We start from the raw sequence: 12,512 nt of genomic DNA, 5'->3' as shown, positions 1-12,512 counted from the left end.
TAATAGAGTAATCGTTCGCTGTCTTTGTTGATTAAGATTGATGCTTTGGTAGGGATTTCGGTTCTAAATCTTCTCCGTTGATTCGGGTTTCTTGTTCCTAAAACAAATAAACCATTCAAGAGCCAAAAATCCCCCCTTTTTCCGAATCAATTTGCCACCCATTTATAGGGTTTTAGAGGGGGCGTATGAGAGAGAGGAAGCGGGGAACAGGGGTGAGTGGGTGACAGAGAACGCGGGGGACAGGGGTGAGTGGGAGAGAGCGTGGAAGAAGAGAGAGGAGAGGAGAGGAGAGGAGGCGGCGGCGATGGTGAGAGGAGAGAAAAGGGGGAAAGAAAAGAAGAGGAAAAAAAAAGAGGCGGAAAATGGGATTAGGTTTAGGGTAAAGGAGAAGAGGAAAAGAAGTGGAGCGGGTCGGGTGCTGGGCTGGACTGAAATGGTAGTGGGCTGGTCCGTTTATTTAGGGGTAATGGGCTGGTCCGTTTAGTATTTTAGTTGGGTTAAAATGTGGATTGGGTATTTAAATGTGGGTTATTTATTTGAGTAGGAAAATAATGTTGTATTGGTATTTTGGGCTATTAATTTGGCTGAAAATTGTTGATCCTTCCTCCGCTATTTAATAATTCTTGGGCTTCTAATTTAATAACTGGTAAAGATGATAAATAATTAATAATGTAAAAGTAAATATTTTGCGAAGCGTTGTCTTGTAATTAATTTAACGAGTCCAAACCCGAAAATGAAATGATGACGAATCATTAAAAATTTGTGGTAAAGTAATACTTGTAATGTTAAAAATAAAAGTAGCGAAAATAATAGTAGTGAAAATAAAGTATTTAGCTCGTCAATAAATTTAGAAACCCGAGTAAATTAAATAAAAGAGGGACAAAATTGGGTGTCAACAGTAATTATGTTAATGGTCCATTTTAAGACCCAATTAAATAAGTTAGAGATGACCGAGATGAGATGTGAATTATTTCAATCTTGTTGTCCCATAAAATAATAAAAGGAAAAGAGCGAAAGGAATACATATGAGGGAGTGAGGCATGACCAAAATATAAGTCATTATGTTCAAAGCGAATTAATTGGGCAAACTAGAATTAAGGCAAGCATGATTTTATCCAAGATCGGTTTAAGCTCAACATTAGTCGGTAAAAGCGACCGTGCTAGAACCACGGGACTTGGGGAATGCCTAATACCTTCTCCCCGGTCAACAGAATTCCTTACCCGGACTTTTGTTTTCGCAGACCAAAAATAAAGAGTCATTTCCTTTTGATTAGGGATTCAATAAGGTGACTTGGAACACCAAAACTCAATTTCAAGTGGCGACTCTGAATAAATAAAATAATCCCTTCTCAAAACGTCACTTTAATTGGAAAAACCCTTTTAAATAAAAACAAATCAATATTATTTTTATTGTTCGTAAAAAAAAAGGGCTGTGACAATTATAACTTATAATAAAATTAACTTACAATTTTATATAAAATAATATATACGAAAATTAATTTATAAAACTTACACTCCAAATTAAGATGTAAAATTAATATTATAAAATATTACATAAAAAATAATTAGGTATATTAGGAATCTAAAATTATAAATTAATAAAAAAGTGTTATATAATAAAAAAAAATATTAATGAATAGTAATGGGGTAGATGAATAGATATATAGGAATCTACATGTAAAAATTAAAATTTATAATATGTTGAATTAAAAGTGTTATATAATAATAAAATAATAATAAATTATTAATGAATAGTAATGGTGCAATGAATAGTGTTGCATCAAATTTGGTGCAACACTATTCATGCACCAAAATGGTGTAAAAAATAGTGCAAGATTGGAGCTCCAAAACATCATTTTTTGCACCAAAATAGCATTTGGTGCAAAAAATGGTGCAAAGTTGGAGATGACCTAATTATACAGAGGTTGGAGCTTACCTTTATAGGTTCTTTGTTTTTTTCTTTTTCTAAACCAAAATTAATGCAAGCTATTTTTGTGCACAGGGTGTAAAGGGCAAGTGGAGCATCTATTCATTAATTATGGTGTGTGACCACAAAAAAGTTATAGAAAAATCTAGTTCCTTGCCTTTTGCACCCTTAATGTATGCACCTCTTTTTGACTTGCACCCTATTCTTTAATTTTTTATGATTTACCCCCTAACGTAATTATTTTTTGGCAAAATCATATAACAGTTCATTTTATGAGGGACATAATAGGAAATATGTATAATTCATGAGAGAGTAGTGGAGGGGGACTAGAATGGATGATTCGTTAGAGGCTTAGAGCCATATATGACGTTGCTGATATCTATAGATCACTAACAATGAAAGTTAGATGAGATAATAACAGGCTAAGTTGCTTTTCAAGCTGCGTTATACAAATAAATTGGTGAAAAAAGTCATTGTAAATAAGAATCAAGAGAAGGTAAAAATTCCCAGAATATACTTTTATTTTCTCATAGTCAGATTCTCCACCTTTATAGAAACGAAAATCGAAAACAACCACCATTTAAAGATTGACAGCTTATTCCTAAACTATGAAAATAGCTCTGTACTTGTGCTTCTTTTCGCATAAGTTTTGTTAAAAACAGATTCTATTTATTATATTTACTACAAGTTTTGTTTTTGTACTTCATATCTAAATTAAATAAGTGGAGAAACATATACCCGTCCGTATTAATGAACTACTCCTTGATTTACTCATTTCAACATTACTGGATGCGTGATGCATTCTCTGTAAAGTAGCAAATTGGGAGGAACTTGTCAATAATAGATTTGGTTATTGTATGAAAGTAAAAGAGAAATACTCCCATGATTGAGATAACATGTATAGTAGTAGCTTGGAATTCTCTAATTTCATGATCTTGAATATAATTAACATTGTAAAATTGAAGGACAAGTAAAAAACAAGAGTAGTACTGCATAGCTACGACACACTGCATCAATGGATGTTTTTTTATTTATTCCTGAAAGTGAGAAATAAAATAAATATCATGGAGGTTTGCATAGCAGGATGAGCAGAATATTTCTCTCTCTCTCTCATAAACTAAATATTTCCTATCTTGTCCCTCATGAAATGAAATGTTCTATGATGCCAAGAAATGATTAGGTTAGGGTGTAAATAAAAAAAAAATAGAGAATAGGTGCAAGTTAAAAAAAGGTGCACACATTAAGGGTGCAAAATGCAACGAACTCGAAAAATCTATATAGACATTCTCCGAGTAAAATGATATATTCGTGCATTTTGTTTTTAATGATATTGCCTTCGTTGAGTATGAGAATTCAGAATCGTATCGTAAGCAGTTTTTTAAAAGGCAGTTTTGGAACTCGCCTCGGGGCTTGTCCCAGAGCGGGCACTGACAAAACGCGCGGGGGCTTAGTTCTGTGATGCTTACGTTCTAAGCGCCCGACTGTCCGCTTTAAACACGTCTAACGCCCAACGCTTGGGGCTCGCCTTACAGTTCTTACACAATTATAGGTCAAATTCCTTAGTTAACACTATTAACCTTCATAATTCTTTAATAAATGAATGATTTCTAATAGTCTATAAAAATAAGAAGATTGAAAGTATCTCAAATAACAAGCCGTAGTATTGTATATTTACTATTTGAGAACATCGTGAGGGTGAACATCACTTAACATTTCTTTTAAAATACATAGCCGGATTTTAGATGTTCACTTATCATTATCATTGGTCTTCATGTCTTTTTTCCTATGTCTCAAAATTATCATATTTTATTAATTCGTTATTCGAATGTAATTTTGTTTCTCGAAAGGAGTAATGTTTTAATTATAATATTAATAAAGTTTATTGATTATTTTCTTTTAGGAGATAAATAACATAGTATGGTAGTAATATATTTAAGAAATTGTGATTCTTTTTTGTTTGAAAGTTAAGATATTAGAGTTAATTGCATTTCATTATAGCTTTTATATCATTGCATTTTTTATATTTGGAATATTATGTTAGATATTTTGTTTTCTATGAGTTATTTTAATCATGTTTTTAATTTACTATTAATGTGTTTTTTTAATAAATTTGTGTTATTATACTATTTTACTACATTATAAATTAAAATCTTAAAGATTCATGGGGCTTATGCCTCATGCCTCAAAGCTCACTCCGTGCTAAGTTAAACGCTCCGCCTCACATTCCCGCCTTTTAAAACACGGATGGTAAGGGGATAAAATGTTACAACACTACAGTCAGTACGTTAGTGCTTACAAATTTAGTGTACTAGTGCTATTTAAAATTGGAATATCCAAGTGCACTGACAGTATAGCTTGACAGGGTCGAATACAGAGAGTCGGTGGGGAAAAAGAATTAAATGGCCGCAAAAGCAAGCGTTCAATAAATGAATCAGAAATACAGATCAACTAACCTGTTACTTTGTGGGGCTTCTTCACCTGCAGTTGCAGGCAGTGCTTGTACGTTGCCCAACACCTGTCTTTGACTTCTGTCACTGGACAATGTGGCCAATGTTTGTAACTTTTGAGCCTATATCAAAGACACCGTCATTCTTACACTCAAATAGAAGTGTTTGAATAGGAATTTCACTAAATAAATTCAAAATATAAAAAAAGTAAAAGATGAAGTAGTCAAGGAATTTCACATCTAATACTTCCTCCGGAATAAAAAGAGTATTCACTTAGTTTTTTTTCTTGAGTCAAAAAGAGTGTTCACTTATCAAATCAAAAAAGAGTTAAATCTTATTTTTTCAAATTTGCCCATATTAAGTGCTATGTGATCAAATCCCAATACTTATTTAGTTAGGGACAGTTTAGTCAAATTCTTTTTTATCATGAGGAAATAACATATATACAAATAATATGATCTTTTATATACGGTAGAATTTCCTGTCAAAGGGGATTCATCTGAATCAGATGAATCCCTTGCGCCTATAACTTCGCTCCTGTATAAACATAGTTGGCATATTATTATAACTCAATTACTCAACTTACCTGCAGCTTAGACATCTTATGCCATATGACATGCATGCCTCGTAGAATGGTGTCTCTGCCTCTGATGGCACTGCAATTACACTTTTGGCTAATTAATTCAACCAACACTCTTTATTTCCGTAAGGCAAATATGTTGAATCTATTAGATGACACAGAAATAGTAGTGTAATAAGAGTAATATTCACCCATACTAACTTAAAATCTTGAATTTGGCTATGTCGGAAGGTGATCATCTTTGACTAGTAGACTGTAACCTTTTTTTGCTTGTTCACTCGGTATCTGATATCTATTCTTAGGTCCAAGTAATCAGGATTCATACCGTAAATTCTCACTTTATGAGTAAAATACTACTTATGAAAGACGATTATATATTCAAAACTCGAGCACGCCTAATTAAGAAGAGAGGAGCACTTATCACCTCACCGCGATCTTTGGTGGTGACCGGTGGACTATAATTAAGAGGCAGCTAGCAGTACACTTACTGAGCAATCAATCATTTTTAATTAAATGATTGGCAATTAAGTAGATTAATGTCACCTCTCGGTATCATTTTCCAAAAGGAGCCAATGAACTTTGCTTGTCTCTAAGACATTTATGTCCTGTCGGGCAGGTCTCTTATTTGCTGAAGCTGATTTGCTAATTTTGCCTAAAAGAACAAATTAAAAAAGAGAAAATTGCAGCAAATTGCTAATGTGTTTAACTTCATTGACCACTAGGATTACTTCTTTGGTGCAACGAAAACTCAATAGTCATATTGACTCTTCTGAATTGAGTGTGGCCATAGCCTCAACTGCGAAACAGCGACAGGATGAATAGGCTATATACTTATTTTCCACTGTCCCAATTAGGGGTGTACATGGATTGGATTAGTTCGGATTTTTTAAATATCAATCGAACCAAACCAATTGCATCGGGTTTTTAAATTCATAAACCAAACCAAACCAACAAAATTCGAGTTTTTCAACCTCGGATTTTCTCAGGGGTTTTCGGGATTTTTTTCGGAAAAGTCATCAAACATATAACTTTTACTTCAAATATTTCTTTAGTTCTAGTAAGATACAACTATATAATTAAGGTGTTTCTTAAGAAAATAACATAAAATGTGAGATGAGTGATGACACTACAATCTAAAAATACTAAGTCATGCTACAATACGTACAATTAATAAATATTAATTACATGGCAAAGAAAAAAAATTAGGTTATGTATTTTCACTCTCTAAACCAATTATGCAGAACTAAAGAAATAGAAATCCAACATTATTGTCATTTTAGTGATAGAAGTGAACTTCTTTTGTTAGCATTAATACTGAATTGATTTCGGTTTGGACTTTATTTGAGTTATTAACATCCATGGGATATAAAATTTATTGATATTCAAAATTCTAAGTTCAAGCTTTAAATAATATGATAAAACAAAACAACTACGAAAAAATTTAAGAAATATGTATAAATTACGTTATTAATAAATATTTTTATGTATAAAATATTTTAAAAATTGAATACATGTAATGGCAGGTTGATTTGACTTTTTTTTAGCTAAAATCAAATCAAACCAATTATGATCGATTTTTTTATATTATTTTTTTAAGGGTCCGGAACTATAATACCCCTAGAAAAAACATTTTGAACCAAAATACCCCAATAAAAAAAAAGTTACAAAACTACCTATAGCGCAGTATTTTACTGCGCTATAGCACTAACGGAGACGGAGCCGTTAACTGCTATAGCGCAGTAAATTACTACGCTATAATGTCTACACGGACATGCTATAGCGCAGTAAATTACTGCGCTATAGTGCGTTTTTTTTTTCCAGCCCTTTTAGTTAACCCTTCTTCCATTACACTTTTTAACGTATTTTGACCATAGATTAATCATACTTCGCGACCCCAAAACATCAATATTTTATATAGAACCCTACTTATGTTTATGCGATTAATAAGGTAGGATCAATACATCAAGGATACGCAAAAGTTCGGATGACCGTTTTAGTGGCTGAAAAGTGCTCGAACGCCATTTTCGTTTGAAGGTTCGGCGACATTATCTTGAAGTTCTTTGCGAATACTTAAACTTGTTCATCAATAATTAATCAAAAGTTTCTCAAAATGACAGCATTCATACAAAAAAAATAAACTTAATTAAATTGCACCATTCATTCATAACCTTGAGTAGATGAAAATACATAACATACTAATATTCTTCAAAATAATAGCATAATCATAAATTAAACTTAAAACTAAAATCACAACATTCTTAATCATCATCAGAGTACAAGTCCTCAATATCGTCCTTTGAAAAATATTGGCGGTTTCTTAAGACACATCTTTTTTCAGTAGCAGTTAGTTCTCTACCAGTTGATGAATAACTGTTACAAACACAACATTCCACACAAAATTGAGTTAAGATGTCATTTTTTGACCAATTTAGAGATATTAATCGTGTTATATCGTTCACTCCAGCAAACATCTTTGAAGCAATGGGTAGGACCTGGTAACTAGGTGATGATGATTTTCATTACTCAAATAACCCTAACGACAGATTCAATCGAGAATACAATAATAAAATGAGAGAGGAGTGGGATTGGCGTGTTAGGGAAGCTGAAGCACTGGAGCACAAATTAGCGTCAGTAGGGCTTAAACGCCCAAAAAAAACGTGCTATGTCAATGCCTCGCGAAACTCCAAAAGAGTTTAATTTGGCTCTTAATCGTTTTCGCGAAGAGAACAATCAGATGCAAATACGTTACCATAGGGTAGAATATGGTATACATGGTAACACAAGATTTAGATTCAAGTGTGATTCGGACTGTGAAATGTCCGATGAAGATTAATATTTTTCTTACAACAAGGTAAGTAGGTAGGGTCATTAAGACCCCCCCCCCCCGGAGGGTTCTTGGGGGTTTGCAACTATATAAGTAGCCCTTTCTTTTGTTAATAGACTACACCATATTATTCAATGTCAAGCAGTAGAAACTCACCTTGGTCTTTACTCCTTCCAAAAGAACCAAATAGCAGTGATGATGAAAGTTCAAATCATAGCAGTTTTTCGAGCGATACCAGTGATTTCAAACTAGATGAGCTAAATCCCCACCTTCTTATAGAGCGTAATGATGATTTCTGCAATGTGAAATATTCAGATCCGCGGGAATAATATTGCGGTTTACGTCGAGAATGGTCACATCGGCTTGCCGAATCAGAACGTTTTGTTCGTGACTTGGAAAATCTCAATGCTCCAATCCCAACAAGGTACTCCTTAACCATGCCTCAAGTAGGTCCAGAAAGTTGCGAGCTTGCCGTGCAAAGGATTAGAAAGGAAAACAACAGAATGCTGGCAAGACGTTGTAGATTTTACATGCTAAAGTTAGCCGAAGAACAAGCATCATCAACTGGTAGAGAACTAACTGCTACTGAAAAAAGATGTGTCTTAAGAAACCGCCAATATTTTTCAAAGGACGATATTGAGGACTTGTACTCTGATGATGATTAAGAATGTTGTGATTTTAGTTTTAAGTTTAATTTATGATTATGCTGTTATTTTGAAGAATATTAGTATGTTAAGTATTTTCATCTACTCAAGGTTATGAATGAATGGTGCAATTTAATTAAGTTTATTTTTTTTGTATGAATGCTGTCATTTTGAGAAACTTTTGATTAATTATTGATGAACAAGTTTAAGTATTCGCAAAGAACTTCAAGATAATGTCGCCGAACCTTCAAACGAAAATGACGTTCGAGCACTTTTCAGCCACTAAAACGGTCATCCGAACTTTTGCGTATCCTTGATGTATTGATCCTACCTAATTAATCGCACAAACATAAGTAGGGTTCTATATAAAATATTGATGTTTCGGGGTCGCGAAGCATGATTAATCTATGGTCAAAATACGTTAAAAAGTGTAATAGAAGAAGGGTTAACTAAAAGGGCTGGAAAAAAAAAACAAACGCATGTTATACCCCATTTTAACCGGGTTAAATTAGAAGTACAACATATTGGTGATTCCTATTTTTTGTTTATGTTAAGGAGTCGCCACCTAATTATTTATGGTGAATTAGGACACCTAAAGTTTATTAAAGTCATGTTTAAAGTTAGCTCTGTTAAGATCTGCGAAACTTAAGATTCTAGGTAAGGGTTCAATTAATCTAGAGGGAAGGTATTAGACATCCTCTAAGATTCATTAATAATGGTTAACCGACCGGACTTATGATTAGTTAGGCTAAGTGTAAATATAGTATTATAGGAAAGAAAATAGCTTTGTAAATATAGCTAAAGTTACATATAGATATGTAAGAATGTTGTTTGAAAATAGGATTTGTAAAAGTTAATAATTTATATAAAAAGAGTATTTCCAATGCTATTTAAAAATACAACTTATAAAGGTTGTTAAAGCTTTAAACGAAAGTATAATAGTATTGTTTAAAATAATACTTGTAGAGGAGATTCAACAAATGTGAATTTTAGGTAAAGATTATGGTGTATGAGTATTGCGATGTAGAAAATCTAGACTGGTTTTTGTAAATAGGATGTAAAAGAAGTGGGTTTCCTTTCTCTTTCTTTATTAACTTTATTTAACCACTTTCGGCTAAAAATATGTATAATTGAATAAATTTTGAAAATGTTCATAAAATATAATCGAATTCATATTTTGTGTGTTGATGACGTTTTGAAATTCCTAAGATGATAAGAATGAAAAATGATTCCTTTAACCCAAAAATATGCTATTTGAAAACCAATTAATCAAATAAATGTTATAGATACTATAAATAATTTAAAAATAGAAGTGAATGTAATTTGTGGAATTAACTACCCATTACTAAACTAAAACCCTTAATGTCACTAAGGTTTACCTAAATTAACAAACAAAATGTTAGTCATACAATACACATTAAATGCACACAAAATAAAAATAGAGAGGTAGATATGATGTAAATGGGCTCAGCCCACTTTCCAAAAAGAAAACTGATGTGGTCTGTTGCGGTTTGTTCACTGTTGGGCTTCAGCCCAGATTTTTTATTTCCTCGTTTGGCTGCGGATTGGCTGCTACTATATGGGCTGACTCGAGAGGAGTTGTGTTGGGCCTTTGGCCCAACGTCAAAATGCGGGGAAGATGACGAGTCGCTTGGACTCGTGTGCGAGATGTCATGCATAAAAATGAAAAGAAAAGGATTAGTATACGATCAATGGATAATGTTAAACATGTAAGCTATAAACTCAAACAAATCAGCACAGCGTATATATTCTATGTATATTTGAAGTATACCTTATGTATACAACCTCACTGCCTTAACAAAATTGAAGCAATTGTAGGTGCATTGAAAATATTCTAACCAGCTGATTATGCTAAACACAGAAAACTCAATTATAGATATTTCGAAACAATAGCAGTTAGGCTTAACACTACATTATCATCAAATGAAAGCATCAGTTTCCTTTTAAAACCAGTGGTTCACTTAGTATAGTATTGACATCATATTATAGCAGCCAAATGCAACAAGTTTCCTCAAGGCATCAGTAGGCAATTAAATCTTAAACTGCAGCATTTTATTAATGCTATCATGTAGAATCAAAATGTGACAGGATTCAGCCCAAGCAATTGCACCTATTCTCACCAAAATGCCTCATTTTAATGCAGCAACTGTTTGTATCAAAGTGCAGTGACAGGTTATCTCAAAATGCGGTAGCAGTATCTTATCATAATGCAGCAGTTGCCTATTGAGTATGGTAACTCAAGTGCGCAGCCATTCCATCAGGAAAGTGTATACACCAATCAAGGGTTAAAACCTCACCCATTTGATTGTTCTTAAACACATTTGTGTGGTCTTAAGTGTTTATCAAGTTTCAATGATCATTTTAGGTTCAGTATGAGCTCAAGCTTAGCCAATCAAAACAAGATCATGTTTAAATGAATTCCAACCTTAAAGTAGACAATCCCAACACAGGAGTTAAACAAAGATTTACAGTTTACGAAGAAGAAGGCTATTAAGTAGTTAAAATAGATATAGAACACAAAAAGGCTCACTCTGTAACTGAACAAAGAATAAAAACCAGTGGCAAACCAAACTAAAAATAACACAAAGCTAAATTCATGCTAAGAATGCAGGTTGACCTGGGCCTTATTGGTGTTTATAAGTGTTCTTTATAGTAGACAAACAAGTGATTAAGCCTCTTTTACCTCAGCAGTCTTTATTTACCTAGCCTAGAACCCATAAACTAACATGCTCTTAGTCAAATAGTATGATCAGATATCATTCTTAACATAGTTCAGGTGGCAGGTAAAGCACATCTTAAGTTCTTATCCACAACAGCACTTTAAACAGAACATATACGATATTGCTAAACCACTACAACAAGGGACCTTAACCAAAGCAGACATATGAGAGCATGCATAATCCTACCAGATTACGAAACGTACTACCAATAATACAAGCATAGAATCAAACAGCTTTAAGGAGAGTGAGATGGGATAGAAACCACACTAATATGATATCCTTCCATGACCAGCTCAAATCCTTCTCAAACAGCATAAGTAACAGTTCATATTTTACCCCGAGAACAAATAATCCACATCGCTAATCTAGTTGTAGTCCTTAAATATGTCTGGTTAGACATTACACACATACAACATACATTTTACCCTTAAGCAACCTAGATATATATTTAATGACAAAAGACCCTCACAAGCTAGTATGGACTCGAATAACCATAAATAGAGATAACATTTACAAACAAATGGCCTAAACATGTAGCTAAGCATTTGCAGAAAAAGGGATTCAAACAAACAAACTCCATTTCAGATTTTAGGATAGTATATGTATAGTTAAGCAATTACTCAGACCCAACATTTCACACTAACAGTCATAGCTAATCAGACTAAGCATGTTTAACAGGTTTACAATACAGATAGATCTGAGATGCTAACTAAGCATGACAAATGAAAGTGGCATGATTTTGATTAAGACAGGATTAACTAACTAAAACATGATTATAAACTAACCACATGCTTAACAAAATCTTGCACTAACTACATAATTATAAACCAACGGGAAACATATCAGCCAATTATACTACTTATCACCCTAATAACAAATTTAACCTCATAATCAAATATAAACAGGAAACTGAACACATAATTGACACAAAAGACACTTAAACATCATTAAATGCTATAAATAAAGGCAAAGGAAAGAGGATTACCTTTTGTGAGTGCAGCGAACGGAGGTCGTCGGGGTCTCGAATCTATGCTCGAACTCGAACGAACCCGAACCCGATTAAAGTAATTAAAGTTTCAAAACGAAGAAATGGAAATAGAGTAATTGTTCCCCTACGGCTAAAGTTCACCGGGAAGGAAAATTAAGTTTGGGAAGATGGTTTGTGTCCCTCAAAACACTGAAATAATTCCGTTCCTCTCTTCAACAATGCTCCCTCTCCCGAAACGTCTCAAAAAATCCTCTTTATAGGGTTTCGATTCGGGTTTAAGAAAGGAGAGAGAGGAGCGTATGAGAGAAGGAGTGGGGGACAGAGAGGGATGAAGGCGTGGGGGGACAAGAGAACGTGAGGA

This window comes from Lycium barbarum, chromosome 1, assembly GCF_019175385.1.
Source record: "Lycium barbarum isolate Lr01 chromosome 1, ASM1917538v2, whole genome shotgun sequence".
Taxonomy (NCBI): Eukaryota; Viridiplantae; Streptophyta; class Magnoliopsida; order Solanales; family Solanaceae; genus Lycium; species Lycium barbarum.
The sequence above is the reverse complement of the archived record's forward strand: the minus strand, read 5'-3'. Positions refer to the sequence as shown.